This window comes from Lissotriton helveticus, chromosome 11 (assembly GCF_964261635.1).
Source record: "Lissotriton helveticus chromosome 11, aLisHel1.1, whole genome shotgun sequence".
Classification (NCBI taxonomy): Eukaryota; Metazoa; Chordata; class Amphibia; order Caudata; family Salamandridae; genus Lissotriton; species Lissotriton helveticus.
Window position 1 is genome coordinate 348,783,069 of NC_136072.1, and position 19,331 is coordinate 348,802,399.

A 19,331-nucleotide genomic window follows, 5' to 3' on the forward strand; every position below is an offset into this window, starting at 1 on the left:
AAGATAAAGCAAGAAGTTTTCTGACATGACGTGCCATTCTGTTGCCTAGCAGCCTGACATCATAAAGCTAAAGCAAGATGCTTTCTTTCTAGAGGGCCACTCTGTTGCGTAGCAGCTGACATCATGAAGGTAAAGGAAGATGTTGTCTGACACGAGAGCCACTCTGTTGCCTAACAAGGAGTAGGATACATTTATCTTGGTAATGATATGAGTTGCAGGGTAGACAGGATGCCCAACGAAAAGATGAGATGGCAAGAAGAAAGAAATTAGGACTTTATTTAGACTTGCACATTAGTATGAACCGTAGTTTGAGCATAAGAGTCTCAACTTCACTGTTGCTTAACTGGTAGGACTTGGCTAATGAGAAGTTGGAAATGATGCTATTCATAGTTTCTATTATTCCCGTTAACTGTAAAATAACCATTCCTCTCTCAATTTATCAGCTGGTTTAATTCCTATTGGTGTACCATATCCTAAAACAAAGGAAGGGAGCAGGGTGCACTGCCACTTGGCTGGCAAAAAGATATATATCCCAATGTACGTGCTACATTTGTTTAGAGAGTGTTAGCAGACGAGGCAAGGGAATACAGTGAAGTATGGGAGGTTATAAACACAAATTGAGATTTAATTTTTTTATTGAGCTGTTTATTTTCACAATAAAACAGACTCCATATCATTGATTTGGTTACCCTTTATAAAAATCAACACATTTTTTTATTGCTTATACTAAATGTACTAACAGTGGACTTTTCCATCTGCAGATTATACTGAATGTCCAGCAGTGGCAGTGTTTCACAGCAGAGTTTCTCTGAATTGCAGAGACTGAAGAAAAAAAAGAAAAAGGAAGTCTTCTGGCATACTGCATCATGTTACCAATTTATGTGGTAAGTAAAACTCCCAATCATTCTTTTAGTCATTAAAAAGATGTTAATAGCATCGAAATGTCCTCACTACTTTATAGTGGGAGCCCGTGCCTGAATATAATTTCTGTCAAGATGGAAGTAATATGGATCAGATTATGTTGGTCATGATAGTTAATAAAAGACTGACTGACTCAAACTCTCCCAAAACCTGCTTTAGATCCTGGTGCTAGCAATGTTCCATTTGAGGAAATTGATGCCTTTGAGGCTGAAATGCACCATCTCACTTATGAAAAATAGAGTTACATTCTCACAGAATGAAGCTCATCTAACCTCTTCTCCTGCACTCTGTATGTTGGTCGCTGATACTCAAGATGGATTATTGTTAAGGATAATCTGTCTTTGTACCTCCATCCCACTTTTGAAAAGGACACAGTGCTTTGACTGGTTCAGAATCCTTTACCATTCCCCCTCCTACGTGGCTAGCAGTCATGAATACAGATAGTAAGCTACTGCATAACGTCTGAAATCTCATCCTCCTGTGTGGTCAGCTTCCACAAGGACAATTGGTCCAGGGGTCTCTGGCATCACAAAGATAAAGCAAGAAGTTTTCTGACATGACGTACCATTCTGTTGCCTAGCAGCCTGACATCATAAAGCTAAAGCAAGATGCTTTCTTTCTAGAGGGCCACTCTGTTGCGTAGCAGCTGACATCATGAAGGTAAAGGAAGATGTTGTCTGACACGAGAGCCACTCTGTTGCCTAACAAGGAGTAGGATACATTTATCTTGGTAATGATATGAGTTGCAGGGTAGACAGGATGCCCAACGAAAAGATGAGATGGCAAGAAGAAAGAAATTAGGACTTTATTTAGACTTGCACATTAGTATGAACCGTAGTTTGAGCATAAGAGTCTCAACTTCACTGTTGCTTAACTGGTAGGACTTGGCTAATGAGAAGTTGGAAATGATGCTATTCATAGTTTCTATTATTCCCGTTAACTGTAAAATAACCATTCCTCTCTCAATTTATCAGCTGGTTTAATTCCTATTGGTGTACCATATCCTAAAACAAAGGAAGGGAGCAGGGTGCACTGCCACTTGGCTGGCAAAAAGATATATATCCCAATGTACGTGCTACATTTGTTTAGAGAGTGTTAGCAGACGAGGCAAGGGAATACAGTGAAGTATGGGAGGTTATAAACACAAATTGAGATTTAATTTTTTTATTGAGCTGTTTATTTTCACAATAAAACAGACTCCATATCATTGATTTGGTTACCCTTTATAAAAATCAACACATTTTTTTATTGCTTATACTAAATGTACTAACAGTGGACTTTTCCATCTGCAGATTATACTGAATGTCCAGCAGTGGCAGTGTTTCACAGCAGAGTTTCTCTGAATTGCAGAGACTGAAGAAAAAAAAGAAAAAGGAAGTCTTCTGGCATACTGCATCATGTTACCAATTTATGTGGTAAGTAAAACTCCCAATCATTCTTTTAGTCATTAAAAAGATGTTAATAGCATCAAAATGTCCTCACTACTTTATAGTGGGAGCCCGTGCCTGAATATAATTTCTGTCAAGATGGAAGTAATATGGATCAGATTATGTTGGTCATGATAGTTAATAAAAGACTGACTGACTCAAACTCTCCCAAAACCTGCTTAAGATCCTGGTGCTAGCAATGTTCCATTCGAGGAAATTGATGCCTTTGAGGCTGAAATGCACCATCTCACTTATGAAAAATAGTGTTACATTCTCACAGAATGAAGCTCATCTAACCTCTTCTCCTGCACTCTGTATGTTGGTCTCTGATACTCAAGATGGATTATTGTTAATGATAATCTGTCTTTGTACCTCCTTCCCACTTTTAAAAAGGACACAGTGCTTTGACTGGTTCAGAATCCTTTACCATTCCCCCTCCTACGTGGCTAGCAGTCATGAATACAGATAGTAAGCTACTGCATAACGTCTGAAATCTCATCCTCCTGTGTGGTCAGCTTCCACAAGGACAATTGGTCCAGGGGTCTCTGGCATCACAAAGATAAAGCAAGAAGTTGTCTGACATGACGTGCCATTCTGTTGCCTAGCAGCCTGACATCATAAAGCTAAAGCAAGATGCTTTCTTTCTAGAGGGCCACTCTGTTGCGTAGCAGCTGACATCATGAAGGTAAAGGAAGATGTTGTCTGACACGAGAGCCACTCTGTTGCCTAACAAGGAGTAGGATACATTTATCTTGGTAATGATATGAGTTGCAGGGTAGACAGGATGCCCAACGAAAAGATGAGATGGCAAGAAGAAAGAAATTAGGACTTTATTTAGACTTGCACATTAGTATGAACCGAAGTTTGAGCATAAGAGTCTCAACTTCACTGTTGCTTAACTGGTAGGACTTGGCTAATGAGAAGTTGGAAATGATGCTATTCATAGTTTCTATTATTCCCGTTAACTGTAAAATAACCATTCCTCTCTCAATTTATCAGCTGGTTTAATTCCTATTGGTGTACCATATCCTAAAACAAAGGAAGGGGGCAGGGTGCACTGCCACTTGGCTGGCAAAAAGATATATATCCCAATGTACGTGCTACATTTGTTTAGAGAGTGTTAGCAGACGAGGCAAGGGAATACAGTGAAGTATGGGAGGTTATAAACACAAATTGAGATTTAATTTTTTTATTGAGCTGTTTATTTTCACAATAAAACAGACTCCATATCATTGATTTGGTTACCCTTTATAAAAATCAACACTTTTTTTATTGCTTATACTAAATGTACTAACAGTGGACTTTTCCATCTGCAGATTATACTGAATGTCCAGCAGTGGCAGTGTTTCACAGCAGAGTTTCTCTGAATTGCAGAGACTGAAGAAAAAAAAGAAAAAGGAAGTCTTCTGGCATACTGCATCATGTTACCAATTTATGTGGTAAGTAAAACTCCCAATCATTCTTTTAGTCATTAAAAAGATGTTAATAGCATCAAAATGTCCTCACTACTTTATAGTGAGAGCCCGTGCCTGAATATAATTTCTGTCAAGATGGAAGTAATATGGATCAGATTATGTTGGTCATGATAGTTAATAAAAGACTGACTGACTCAAACTCTCCCAAAACCTGCTTTAGATCCTGGTGCTAGCAATGTTCCATTCGAGGAAATTGATGCCTTTGAGGCTGAAATGCACCATCTCACTTATGAAAAATAGTGTTACATTCTCACAGAATGAAGCTCATCTAACCTCTTCTCCTGCACTCTGTATGTTGGTCTCTGATACTCAAGATGGATTATTGTTAATGATAATCTGTCTTTGTACCTCCATCCCACTTTTAAAAAGGACACAGTGCTTTGACTGGTTCAGAATCCTTTACCATTCCCCCTCCTACGTGGCTAGCAGTCATGAATACAGATAGTAAGCTACTGCATAACGTCTGAAATCTCATCCTCCTGTGTGGTCAGCTTCCACAAGGACAATTGGTCCAGGGGTCTCTGGCATCACAAAGATAAAGCAAGAAGTTGTCTGACATGACGTGCCATTCTGTTGCCTAGCAGCCTGACATCATAAAGCTAAAGCAAGATGCTTTCTTTCTAGAGGGCCACTCTGTTGCGTAGCAGCTGACATCATGAAGGTAAAGGAAGATGTTGTCTGACACGAGAGCCACTCTGTTGCCTAACAAGGAGTAGGATACATTTATCTTGGTAATGATATGAGTTGCAGGGTAGACAGGATGCCCAACGAAAAGATGAGATGGCAAGAAGAAAGAAATTAGGACTTTATTTAGACTTGCACATTAGTATGAACCGAAGTTTGAGCATAAGAGTCTCAACTTCACTGTTGCTTAACTGGTAGGACTTGGCTAATGAGAAGTTGGAAATGATGCTATTCATAGTTTCTATTATTCCCGTTAACTGTAAAATAACCATTCCTCTCTCAATTTATCAGCTGGTTTAATTCCTATTGGTGTACCATATCCTAAAACAAAGGAAGGGAGCAGGGTGCACTGCCACTTGGCTGGCAAAAAGATATATATCCCAATGTACGTGCTACAATTGTTTAGAGAGTGTTAGCAGACAAGGCAAGGGAATACAGTGAAGTATGGGAGGTTATAAACACAAATTGCAATAAAACAGACTCCATATCATTGATTTGGTTACCCTTTATAAAAATCAACACTTTTTTTATTGCTTATACTAAATGTACTAACAGTGGACTTTTCCATCTGCAGATTATACTGAATGTCCAGCAGTGGCAGTGTTTCACAGCAGAGTTTTTCTGAATTGCAGAGACTGAAGAAAAAAAAAGAAAAAGGAAGTCTTCTGGCATACTGCATCATGTTACCAATTTATGTGGTAAGTAAAACTCCCAATCATTCTTTTAGTCATTAAAAAGATGTTAATAGCATCGAAATGTCCTCACTACTTTATAGTGGGAGCCCGTGCCTGAATATAATTTCTGTCAAGATGGAAGTAATATGGATCAGATTATGTTGGTCATGATAGTTAATAAAAGACTGACTGACTCAAACTCTCCCAAAACCTGCTTTAGATCCTGGTGCTAGCAATGTTCCATTTGAGGAAATTGATGCCTTTGAGGCTGAAATGCACCATCTCACTTATGAAAAATAGAGTTACATTCTCACAGAATGAAGCTCATCTAACCTCTTCTCCTGCACTCTGTATGTTGGTCGCTGATACTCAAGATGGATTATTGTTAAGGATAATCTGTCTTTGTACCTCCATCCCACTTTTGAAAAGGACACAGTGCTTTGACTGGTTCAGAATCCTTTACCATTCCCCCTCCTACGTGGCTAGCAGTCATGAATACAGATAGTAAGCTACTGCATAACGTCTGAAATCTCATCCTCCTGTGTGGTCAGCTTCCACAAGGACAATTGGTCCAGGGGTCTCTGGCATCACAAAGATAAAGCAAGAAGTTTTCTGACATGACGTGCCATTCTGTTGCCTAGCAGCCTGACATCATAAAGCTAAAGCAAGATGCTTTCTTTCTAGAGGGCCACTCTGTTGCGTAGCAGCTGACATCATGAAGGTAAAGGAAGATGTTGTCTGACACGAGAGCCACTCTGTTGCCTAACAAGGAGTAGGATACATTTATCTTGGTAATGATATGAGTTGCAGGGTAGACAGGATGCCCAACGAAAAGATGAGATGGCAAGAAGAAAGAAATTAGGACTTTATTTAGACTTGCACATTAGTATGAACCGTAGTTTGAGCATAAGAGTCTCAACTTCACTGTTGCTTAACTGGTAGGACTTGGCTAATGAGAAGTTGGAAATGATGCTATTCATAGTTTCTATTATTCCCGTTAACTGTAAAATAACCATTCCTCTCTCAATTTATCAGCTGGTTTAATTCCTATTGGTGTACCATATCCTAAAACAAAGTAAGGGAGCAGGGTGCACTGCCACTTGGCTGGCAAAAAGATATATATCCCAATGTACGTGCTACATTTGTTTAGAGAGTGTTAGCAGACGAGGCAAGGGAATACAGTGAAGTATGGGAGGTTATAAACACAAATTGAGATTTAATTTTTTTATTGAGCTGTTTATTTTCACAATAAAACAGACTCCATATCATTGATTTGGTTACCCTTTATAAAAATCAACACATTTTTTTATTGCTTATACTAAATGTACTAACAGTGGACTTTTCCATCTGCAGATTATACTGAATGTCCAGCAGTGGCAGTGTTTCACAGCAGAGTTTCTCTGAATTGCAGAGACTGAAGAAAAAAAAGAAAAAGGAAGTCTTCTGGCATACTGCATCATGTTACCAATTTATGTGGTAAGTAAAACTCCCAATCATTCTTTTAGTCATTAAAAAGATGTTAATAGCATCAAAATGTCCTCACTACTTTATAGTGAGAGCCCGTGCCTGAATATAATTTCTGTCAAGATGGAAGTAATATGGATCAGATTATGTTGGTCATGATAGTTAATAAAAGACTGACTGACTCAAACTCTCCCAAAACCTGCTTTAGATCCTGGTGCTAGCAATGTTCCATTCGAGGAAATTGATGCCTTTGAGGCTGAAATGCACCATCTCACTTATGAAAAATAGTGTTACATTCTCACAGAATGAAGCTCATCTAACCTCTTCTCCTGCACTCTGTATGTTGGTCTCTGATACTCAAGATGGATTATTGTTAATGATAATCTGTCTTTGTACCTCCTTCCCACTTTTAAAAAGGACACAGTGCTTTGACTGGTTCAGAATCCTTTACCATTCCCCCTCCTACGTGGCTAGCAGTCATGAATACAGATAGTAAGCTACTGCATAACGTCTGAAATCTCATCCTCCTGTGTGGTCAGCTTCCACAAGGACAATTGGTCCAGGGGTCTCTGGCATCACAAAGATAAAGCAAGAAGTTGTCTGACATGACGTGCCATTCTGTTGCCTAGCAGCCTGACATCATAAAGCTAAAGCAAGATGCTTTCTTTCTAGAGGGCCACTCTGTTGCATAGCAGCTGACATCATGAAGGTAAAGGAAGATGTTGTCTGACACGAGAGCCACTCTGTTGCCTAACAAGGAGTAGGATACATTTATCTTGGTAATGATATGAGTTGCAGGGTAGACAGGATGCCCAACGAAAAGATGAGATGGCAAGAAGAAAGAAATTAGGACTTTATTTAGACTTGCACATTAGTATGAACCGAAGTTTGAGCATAAGAGTCTCAACTTCACTGTTGCTTAACTGGTAGGACTTGGCTAATGAGAAGTTGGAAATGATGCTATTCATAGTTTCTATTATTCCCGTTAACTGTAAAATAACCATTCCTCTCTCAATTTATCAGCTGGTTTAATTCCTATTGGTGTACCATATCCTAAAACAAAGGAAGGGGGCAGGGTGCACTGCCACTTGGCTGGCAAAAAGATATATATCCCAATGTACGTGCTACATTTGTTTAGAGAGTGTTAGCAGACGAGGCAAGGGAATACAGTGAAGTATGGGAGGTTATAAACACAAATTGAGATTTAATTTTTTTATTGAGCTGTTTATTTTCACAATAAAACAGACTCCATATCATTGATTTGGTTACCCTTTATAAAAATCAACACTTTTTTTATTGCTTATACTAAATGTACTAACAGTGGACTTTTCCATCTGCAGATTATACTGAATGTCCAGCAGTGGCAGTGTTTCACAGCAGAGTTTCTCTGAATTGCAGAGACTGAAGAAAAAAAAGAAAAAGGAAGTCTTCTGGCATACTGCATCATGTTACCAATTTATGTGGTAAGTAAAACTCCCAATCATTCTTTTAGTCATTAAAAAGATGTTAATAGCATCAAAATGTCCTCACTACTTTATAGTGAGAGCCCGTGCCTGAATATAATTTCTGTCAAGATGGAAGTAATATGGATCAGATTATGTTGGTCATGATAGTTAATAAAAGACTGACTGACTCAAACTCTCCCAAAACCTGCTTTAGATCCTGGTGCTAGCAATGTTCCATTCGAGGAAATTGATGCCTTTGAGGCTGAAATGCACCATCTCACTTATGAAAAATAGTGTTACATTCTCACAGAATGAAGCTCATCTAACCTCTTCTCCTGCACTCTGTATGTTGGTCTCTGATACTCAAGATGGATTATTGTTAATGATAATCTGTCTTTGTACCTCCATCCCACTTTTAAAAAGGACACAGTGCTTTGACTGGTTCAGAATCCTTTACCATTCCCCCTCCTACGTGGCTAGCAGTCATGAATACAGATAGTAAGCTACTGCATAACGTCTGAAATCTCATCCTCCTGTGTGGTCAGCTTCCACAAGGACAATTGGTCCAGGGGTCTCTGGCATCACAAAGATAAAGCAAGAAGTTGTCTGACATGACGTGCCATTCTGTTGCCTAGCAGCCTGACATCATAAAGCTAAAGCAAGATGCTTTCTTTCTAGAGGGCCACTCTGTTGCGTAGCAGCTGACATCATGAAGGTAAAGGAAGATGTTGTCTGACACAAGAGCCACTCTGTTGCCTAACAAGGAGTAGGATACATTTATCTTGGTAATGATATGAGTTGCAGGGTAGACAGGATGCCCAACGAAAAGATGAGATGGCAAGAAGAAAGAAATTAGGACTTTATTTAGACTTGCACATTAGTATGAACCGAAGTTTGAGCATAAGAGTCTCAACTTCACTGTTGCTTAACTGGTAGGACTTGGCTAATGAGAAGTTGGAAATGATGCTATTCATAGTTTCTATTATTCCCGTTAACTGTAAAATAACCATTCCTCTCTCAATTTATCAGCTGGTTTAATTCCTATTGGTGTACCATATCCTAAAACAAAGGAAGGGAGCAGGGTGCACTGCCACTTGGCTGGCAAAAAGATATATATCCCAATGTACGTGCTACAATTGTTTAGAGAGTGTTAGCAGACAAGGCAAGGGAATACAGTGAAGTATGGGAGGTTATAAACACAAATTGCAATAAAACAGACTCCATATCATTGATTTGGTTACCCTTTATAAAAATCAACACTTTTTTTATTGCTTATACTAAATGTACTAACAGTGGACTTTTCCATCTGCAGATTATACTGAATGTCCAGCAGTGGCAGTGTTTCACAGCAGAGTTTTTCTGAATTGCAGAGACTGAAGAAAAAAAAAGAAAAAGGAAGTCTTCTGGCATACTGCATCATGTTACCAATTTATGTGGTAAGTAAAACTCCCAATCATTCTTTTAGTCATTAAAAAGATGTTAATAGCATCGAAATGTCCTCACTACTTTATAGTGGGAGCCCGTGACTGAATATAATTTCTGCCAAGATGGAAGTAATATGGATCAGATTATGTTGGTCATGATAGTTAATAAAAGACTGACTGACTCAAACTCTCCCAAAACCTGCTTTAGATCCTGGTGCTAGCAATGTTCCATTTGAGGAAATTGATGCCTTTGAGGCTGAAATGCACCATCTCACTTATGAAAAATAGAGTTACATTCTCACAGAATGAAGCTCATCTAACCTCTTCTCCTGCACTCTGTATGTTGGTCGCTGATACTCAAGATGGATTATTGTTAAGGATAATCTGTCTTTGTACCTCCATCCCACTTTTGAAAAGGACACAGTGCTTTGACTGGTTCAGAATCCTTTACCATTCCCCCTCCTACGTGGCTAGCAGTCATGAATACAGATAGTAAGCTACTGCATAACGTCTGAAATCTCATCCTCCTGTGTGGTCAGCTTCCACAAGGACAATTGGTCCAGGGGTCTCTGGCATCACAAAGATAAAGCAAGAAGTTTTCTGACATGACGTGCCATTCTGTTGCCTAGCAGCCTGACATCATAAAGCTAAAGCAAGATGCTTTCTTTCTAGAGGGCCACTCTGTTGCGTAGCAGCTGACATCATGAAGGTAAAGGAAGATGTTGTCTGACACGAGAGCCACTCTGTTGCCTAACAAGGAGTAGGATACATTTATCTTGGTAATGATATGAGTTGCAGGGTAGACAGGATGCCCAACGAAAAGATGAGATGGCAAGAAGAAAGAAATTAGGACTTTATTTAGACTTGCACATTAGTATGAACCGAAGTTTGAGCATAAGAGTCTCAACTTCACTGTTGCTTAACTGGTAGGACTTGGCTAATGAGAAGTTGGAAATGATGCTATTCATAGTTTCTATTATTCCCGTTAACTGTAAAATAACCCTTCCTCTCTCAATTTATCAGCTGGTTTAATTGCTATTGGTGTACCATATCCTAAAACAAAGGAAGGGAGAAGGGTGCACTGCCACTTGGCTGGCAAAAAGATATATATCCCAATGTACGTGCTACAATTGTTTAGAGAGTGTTAGCAGACGAGGCAAGGGAATACAGTGAAGTATGGGAGGTTATAAACACAAATTCAGATTTAATTTTTGTATTGAGCTCTTTATTTTCACAATAAAACAGACTCCATATCATTGATTTGGTTACCCTTTATAAAAATCAACACTTTTTTTATTGGTTATACTAAATGTACTAACAGTGGACTTTTCCATTTGCAGATTATACTGAATGTCCAGCAGTGGCAGTGTTTCACAGCAGAGTTTTTCTGAATTGCAGAGACTGAAGAAAAAAAAGAAAAAGGAAGTCTTCTGGCATACTGCATCATGTTACCAATTTATGTGGTAAGTAAAACTCCCAATCATTCTTTTAGTCATTAAAAAGATGTTAATAGCATCGAAATGTCCTCACTACTTTATAGTGGGAGCCCGTGCCTGAATATAATTTCTGTCAAGATGGAAGTAATATGGATCAGATTATGTTGGTCATGATAGTTAATAAAAGACTGACTGACTCAAACTCTCCCAAAACCTGCTTTAGATCCTGGTGCTAGCAATGTTCCATTTGAGGAAATTGATGCCTTTGAGGCTGAAATGCACCATCTCACTTATGAAAAATAGAGTTACATTCTCACAGAATGAAGCTAATCTAACCTCTTCTCCTGCACTCTGTATGTTGGTCGCTGATACTCAAGATGGATTATTGTTAAGGATAATCTGTCTTTGTACCTCCATCCCACTTTTGAAAAGGACACAGTGCTTTGACTGGTTCAGAATCCTTTACCATTCCCCCTCCTACGTGGCTAGCAGTCATGAATACAGATAGTAAGCTACTGCATAACGTCTGAAATCTCATCCTCCTGTGTGGTCAGCTTCCACAAGGACAATTGGTCCAGGGGTCTCTGGCATCACAAAGATAAAGCAAGAAGTTTTCTGACATGACGTGCCATTCTGTTGCCTAGCAGCCTGACATCATAAAGCTAAAGCAAGATGCTTTCTTTCTAGAGGGCCACTCTGTTGCGTAGCAGCTGACATCATGAAGGTAAAGGAAGATGTTGTCTGACACGAGAGCCACTCTGTTGCCTAACAAGGAGTAGGATACATTTATCTTGGTAATGATATGAGTTGCAGGGTAGACAGGATGCCCAACAAAAAGATGAGATGGCAAGAAGAAAGAAATTAGGACTTTATTTAGACTTGCACATTAGTATGAACCGAAGTTTGAGCATAAGAGTCTCAACTTCACTGTTGCTTAACTGGTAGGACTTGGCAAATGAGAAGTTGGAAATGATGCTATTCATAGTTTCTATTATCCCCGTTAACTGTAAAATTACCTTTCCTCTCTCAATTTATCAGCTGGTTTAATTCCTATTGGTGTACCATATCCTAAAACAAAGGAAGGGGGCAGGGTGCACTGCCACTTGGCTGGCAAAAAGATATATATCCCAATGTACGTGCTACATTTGTTTAGAGAGTGTTAGCAGACGAGGCAAGGGAATACAGTGAAGTATGGGAGGTTATAAACACAAATTGAGATTTAATTTTTTTATTGAGCTGTTTATTTTCACAATAAAACAGACTCCATATCATTGATTTGGTTACCCTTTATAAAAATCAACACTTTTTTTATTGCTTATACTAAATGTACTAACAGTGGACTTTTCCATCTGCAGATTATACTGAATGTCCAGCAGTGGCAGTGTTTCACAGCAGAGTTTCTCTGAATTGCAGAGACTGAAGAAAAAAAAGAAAAAGGAAGTCTTCTGGCATACTGCATCATGTTACCAATTTATGTGGTAAGTAAAACTCCCAATCATTCTTTTAGTCATTAAAAAGATGTTAATAGCATCAAAATGTCCTCACTACTTTATAGTGAGAGCCCGTGCCTGAATATAATTTCTGTCAAGATGGAAGTAATATGGATCAGATTATGTTGGTCATGATAGTTAATAAAAGACTGACTGACTCAAACTCTCCCAAAACCTGCTTTAGATCCTGGTGCTAGCAATGTTCCATTCGAGGAAATTGATGCCTTTGAGGCTGAAATGCACCATCTCACTTATGAAAAATAGTGTTACATTCTCACAGAATGAAGCTCATCTAACCTCTTCTCCTGCACTCTGTATGTTGGTCTCTGATACTCAAGATGGATTATTGTTAATGATAATCTGTCTTTGTACCTCCATCCCACTTTTAAAAAGGACACAGTGCTTTGACTGGTTCAGAATCCTTTACCATTCCCCCTCCTACGTGGCTAGCAGTCATGAATACAGATAGTAAGCTACTGCATAACGTCTGAAATCTCATCCTCCTGTGTGGTCAGCTTCCACAAGGACAATTGGTCCAGGGGTCTCTGGCATCACAAAGATAAAGCAAGAAGTTGTCTGACATGACGTGCCATTCTGTTGCCTAGCAGCCTGACATCATAAAGCTAAAGCAAGATGCTTTCTTTCTAGAGGGCCACTCTGTTGCGTAGCAGCTGACATCATGAAGGTAAAGGAAGATGTTGTCTGACACGAGAGCCACTCTGTTGCCTAACAAGGAGTAGGATACATTTATCTTGGTAATGATATGAGTTGCAGGGTAGACAGGATGCCCAACGAAAAGATGAGATGGCAAGAAGAAAGAAATTAGGACTTTATTTAGACTTGCACATTAGTATGAACCGAAGTTTGAGCATAAGAGTCTCAACTTCACTGTTGCTTAACTGGTAGGACTTGGCTAATGAGAAGTTGGAAATGATGCTATTCATAGTTTCTATTATTCCCGTTAACTGTAAAATAACCATTCCTCTCTCAATTTATCAGCTGGTTTAATTCCTATTGGTGTACCATATCCTAAAACAAAGGAAGGGAGCAGGGTGCACTGCCACTTGGCTGGCAAAAAGATATATATCCCAATGTACGTGCTACAATTGTTTAGAGAGTGTTAGCAGACAAGGCAAGGGAATACAGTGAAGTATGGGAGGTTATAAACACAAATTGCAATAAAACAGACTCCATATCATTGATTTGGTTACCCTTTATAAAAATCAACACTTTTTTTATTGCTTATACTAAATGTACTAACAGTGGACTTTTCCATCTGCAGATTATACTGAATGTCCAGCAGTGGCAGTGTTTCACAGCAGAGTTTTTCTGAATTGCAGAGACTGAAGAAAAAAAAAGAAAAAGGAAGTCTTCTGGCATACTGCATCATGTTACCAATTTATGTGGTAAGTAAAACTCCCAATCATTCTTTTAGTCATTAAAAAGATGTTAATAGCATCGAAATGTCCTCACTACTTTATAGTGGGAGCCCGTGCCTGAATATAATTTCTGTCAAGATGGAAGTAATATGGATCAGATTATGTTGGTCATGATAGTTAATAAAAGACTGACTGACTCAAACTCTCCCAAAACCTGCTTTAGATCCTGGTGCTAGCAATGTTCCATTTGAGGAAATTGATGCCTTTGAGGCTGAAATGCACCATCTCACTTATGAAAAATAGAGTTACATTCTCACAGAATGAAGCTCATCTAACCTCTTCTCCTGCACTCTGTATGTTGGTCGCTGATACTCAAGATTGATTATTGTTAAGGATAATCTGTCTTTGTACCTCCATCCCACTTTTGAAAAGGACACAGTGCTTTGACTGGTTCAGAATCCTTTACCATTCCCCCTCCTACGTGGCTAGCAGTCATGAATACAGATAGTAAGCTACTGCATAACGTCTGAAATCTCATCCTCCTGTGTGGTCAGCTTCCACAAGGACAATTGGTCCAGGGGTCTCTGGCATCACAAAGATAAAGCAAGAAGTTTTCTGACATGACGTGCCATTCTGTTGCCTAGCAGCCTGACATCATAAAGCTAAAGCAAGATGCTTTCTTTCTAGAGGGCCACTCTGTTGCGTAGCAGCTGACATCATGAAGGTAAAGGAAGATGTTGTCTGACACGAGAGCCACTCTGTTGCCTAACAAGGAGTAGGATACATTTATCTTGGTAATGATATGAGTTGCAGGGTAGACAGGATGCCCAACGAAAAGATGAGATGGCAAGAAGAAAGAAATTAGGACTTTATTTAGACTTGCACATTAGTATGAACCGAAGTTTGAGCATAAGAGTCTCAACTTCACTGTTGCTTAACTGGTAGGACTTGGCTAATGAGAAGTTGGAAATGATGCTATTCATAGTTTCTATTATTCCCGTTAACTGTAAAATAACCCTTCCTCTCTCAATTTATCAGCTGGTTTAATTGCTATTGGTGTACCATATCCTAAAACAAAGGAAGGGAGAAGGGTGCACTGCCACTTGGCTGGCAAAAAGATATATATCCCAATGTACGTGCTACAATTGTTTAGAGAGTGTTAGCAGACGAGGCAAGGGAATACAGTGAAGTATGGGAGGTTATAAACACAAATTCAGATTTAATTTTTGTATTGAGCTCTTTATTTTCACAATAAAACAGACTCCATATCATTGATTTGGTTACCCTTTATAAAAATCAACACTTTTTTTATTGCTTATACTAAATGTACTAACAGTGGACTTTTCCATCTGCAGATTATACTGAATGTCCAGCAGTGGCAGTGTTTCACAGCAGAGTTTCTCTGAATTGCAGAGACTGAAGAAAAAAAAGAAAAAGGAAGTCTTCTGGCATACTGCATCATGTTACCAATTTATGTGGTAAGTAAAACTCCCAATCATTCTTTTAGTCATTAAAAAGATGTTAATAGCATCAAAATGTCCTCACTACTTTATAGTGAGAGCCCGTGCCTGAATATAATTTCTGTCAAGATGGAAGTAATATGGATCAGATTATGTTGGTCATGATAGTTAATAAAAGACTGACTGACTCAAACTCTCCCAAAACCTGCTTCAGATCCTGGTGCTAGCAATGTTCCATTCGAGGAAATTGATGCCTTTGAGGCTGAAATGCACCATCTCACTTATGAAAAATAGTGTTACATTCTCACAGAATGAAGCTCATCTAACCTCTTCTCCTGCACTCTGTATGTTGGTCTCTGATACTCAAGATGGATTATTGTTAATGATAATCTGTCTTTGTACCTCCTTCCCACTTTTAAAAAGGACACAGTGCTTTGACTGGTTCAGAATCCTTTACCATTCCCCCTCCTACGTGGCTAGCAGTCATGAATACAGATAGTAAGCTACTGCATAACGTCTGAAATCTCATCCTCCTGTGTGGTCAGCTTCCACAAGGACAATTGGTCCAGGGGTCTCTGGCATCACAAAGATAAAGCAAGAAGTTGTCTGACATGACGTGCCATTCTGTTGCCTAGCAGCCTGACATCATAAAGCTAAAGCAAGATGCTTTCTTTCTAGAGGGCCACTCTGTTGCGTAGCAGCTGACATCATGAAGGTAAAGGAAGATGTTGTCTGACACGAGAGCCACTCTGTTGCCTAACAAGGAGTAGGATACATTTATCTTGGTAATGATATGAGTTGCAGGGTAGACAGGATGCCCAACGAAAAGATGAGATGGCAAGAAGAAAGAAATTAGGACTTTATTTAGACTTGCACATTAGTATGAACCGAAGTTTGAGCATAAGAGTCTCAACTTCACTGTTGCTTAACTGGTAGGACTTGGCTAATGAGAAGTTGGAAATGATGCTATTCATAGTTTCTATTATTCCCGTTAACTGTAAAATAACCATTCCTCTCTCAATTTATCAGCTGGTTTAATTCCTATTGGTGTACCATATCCTAAAACAAAGGAAGGGAGCAGGGTGCACGGCCACTTGGCTGGCAAAAAGATATATATCCCAATGTACGTGCTACAATTGTTTAGAGAGTGTTAGCAGACAAGGCAAGGGAATACAGTGAAGTATGGGAGGTTATAAACACAAATTGCAATAAAACAGACTCCATATCATTGATTTGGTTACCCTTTATAAAAATCAACACTTTTTTTATTGCTTATACTAAATGTACTAACAGTGGACTTTTCCATCTGCAGATTATACTGAATGTCCAGCAGTGGCAGTGTTTCACAGCAGAGTTTTTCTGAATTGCAGAGACTGAAGAAAAAAAAAGAAAAAGGAAGTCTTCTGGCATACTGCATCATGTTACCAATTTATGTGGTAAGTAAAACTCCCAATCATTCTTTTAGTCATTAAAAAGATGTTAATAGCATCGAAATGTCCTCACTACTTTATAGTGGGAGCCCGTGCCTGAATATAATTTCTGTCAAGATGGAAGTAATATGGATCAGATTATGTTGGTCATGATAGTTAATAAAAGACTGACTGACTCAAACTCTCCCAAAACCTGCTTTAGATCCTGGTGCTAGCAATGTTCCATTTGAGGAAATTGATGCCTTTGAGGCTGAAATGCACCATCTCACTTATGAAAAATAGAGTTACATTCTCACAGAATGAAGCTCATCTAACCTCTTCTCCTGCACTCTGTATGTTGGTCGCTGATACTCAAGATGGATTATTGTTAAGGATAATCTGTCTTTGTACCTCCATCCCACTTTTGAAAAGGACACAGTGCTTTGACTGGTTCAGAATCCTTTACCATTCCCCCTCCTACGTGGCTAGCAGTCATGAATACAGATAGTAAGCTACTGCATAACGTCTGAAATCTCATCCTCCTGTGTGGTCAGCTTCCACAAGGACAATTGGTCCAGGGGTCTCTGGCATCACAAAGATAAAGCAAGAAGTTTTCTGACATGACGTGCCATTCTGTTGCCTAGCAGCCTGACATCATAAAGCTAAAGCAAGATGCTTTCTTTCTAGAGGGCCACTCTGTTGCGTAGCAGCTGACATCATGAAGGTAAAGGAAGATGTTGTCTGACACGAGAGCCACTCTGTTGCCTAACAAGGAGTAGGATACATTTATCTTGGTAATGATATGAGTTGCAGGGTAGACAGGATGCCCAACGAAAAGATGAGATGGCAAGAAGAAAGAAATTAGGACTTTATTTAGACTTGCACATTAGTATGAACCGAAGTTTGAGCATAAGAGTCTCAACTTCACTGTTGCTTAACTGGTAGGACTTGGCAAATGAGAAGTTGGAAATGATGCTATTCATAGTTTCTATTATTCCCGTTAACTGTAAAATTACCATTCCTCTCTCAATTTATCAGCTGGTTTAATTCCTATTGGTGTACCATATCCTAAAACAAAGGAAGGGGGCAGGGTGCACTGCCACTTGGCTGGCAAAAAGATATATATCCCAATGTACGTGCTACATTTGTTTAGAGAGTGTTAGCAGACGAGGCAAGGGAATACAGTGAAGTATGGGAGGTTATAAACACAAATTGAGATTTAATTTTTTTATTGAGCTGTTTATTTTCACAATAAAACAGACTCCATATCATTGATTTGGTTACCCTTTATAAAAATCAACACTTTTTTTATTGCTTATACTAAATGTACTAACAGTGGACTTTTCCATCTGCAGATTATACTGAATGTCCAGCAGTGGCAGTGTTTCACAGCAGAGTTTCTCTGAATTACAGAGACTGAAGTAAAAGAATAAAAAGGAAGTCTTCTGGCATACTGCATCAATTTACCAATTTATGTGGTAAGTAAAACTCCCAATCATTCTTTTAGTCATTAAAAAGATGTTAATAGCATCAAAATGTCCTCACTACTTTATAGTGAGAGCCCGTGCCTGAATATAATTTCTGTCAAGATGGAAGTAATATGGATCAGATTATGTTGGTCATGATAGTTAATAAAAGACTGACTGACTCAAACTCTCCCAAAACCTGCTTTAGATCCTGGTGCTAGCAATGTTCCATTCGAGGAAATTGATGCCTTTGAGGCTGAAATGCACCATCTCACTTATGAAAAATAGTGTTACATTCTCACAGAATGAAGCTCATCTAACCTCTTCTCCTGCACTCTGTATGTTGGTCTCTGATACTCAAGATGGATTATTGTTAATGATAATCTGTCTTTGTACCTCCATCCCACTTTTAAAAAGGACACAGTGCTTTGACTGGTTCAGAATCCTTTACCATTCCCCCTCCTACGTGGCTAGCAGTCATGAATACAGATAGTAAGCTACTGCATAACGTCTGAAATCTCATCCTCCTGTGTGGTCAGCTTCCACAAGGACAATTGGTCCAGGGGTCTCTGGCATCACAAAGATAAAGCAAGAAGTTGTCTGACATGACGTGCCAATCTGTTGCCTAGCAGCCTGACATCATAAAGCTAAAGCAAGATGCTTTCTTTCTAGAGGGCCACTCTGTTGCGTAGCAGCTGACATCATGAAGGTAAAGGAAGATGTTGTCTGACACGAGAGCCACTCTGTTGCCTAACAAGGAGTAGGATACATTTATCTTGGTAATGATATGAGTTGCAGGGTAGACAGGATGCCCAACGAAAAGATGAGATGGCAAGAAGAAAGAAATTAGGACTTTATTTAGACTTGCACATTAGTATGAACCGAAGTTTGAGCATAAGAGTCTCAACTTCACTGTTGCTTAACTGGTAGGACTTGGCAAATGAGAAGTTGGAAATGATGCTATTCATAGTTTCTATTATTCCCGTTAACTGTAAAATTACCATTCCTCTCTCAATTTATCAGCTGGTTTAATTCCTATTGGTGTACCATATCCTAAAACAAAGGAAGGGGGCAGGGTGCACTGCCACTTGGCTGGCAAAAAGATATATATCCCAATGTACGTGCTACATTTGTTTAGAGAGTGTTAGCAGACGAGGCAAGGGAATACAGTGAAGTA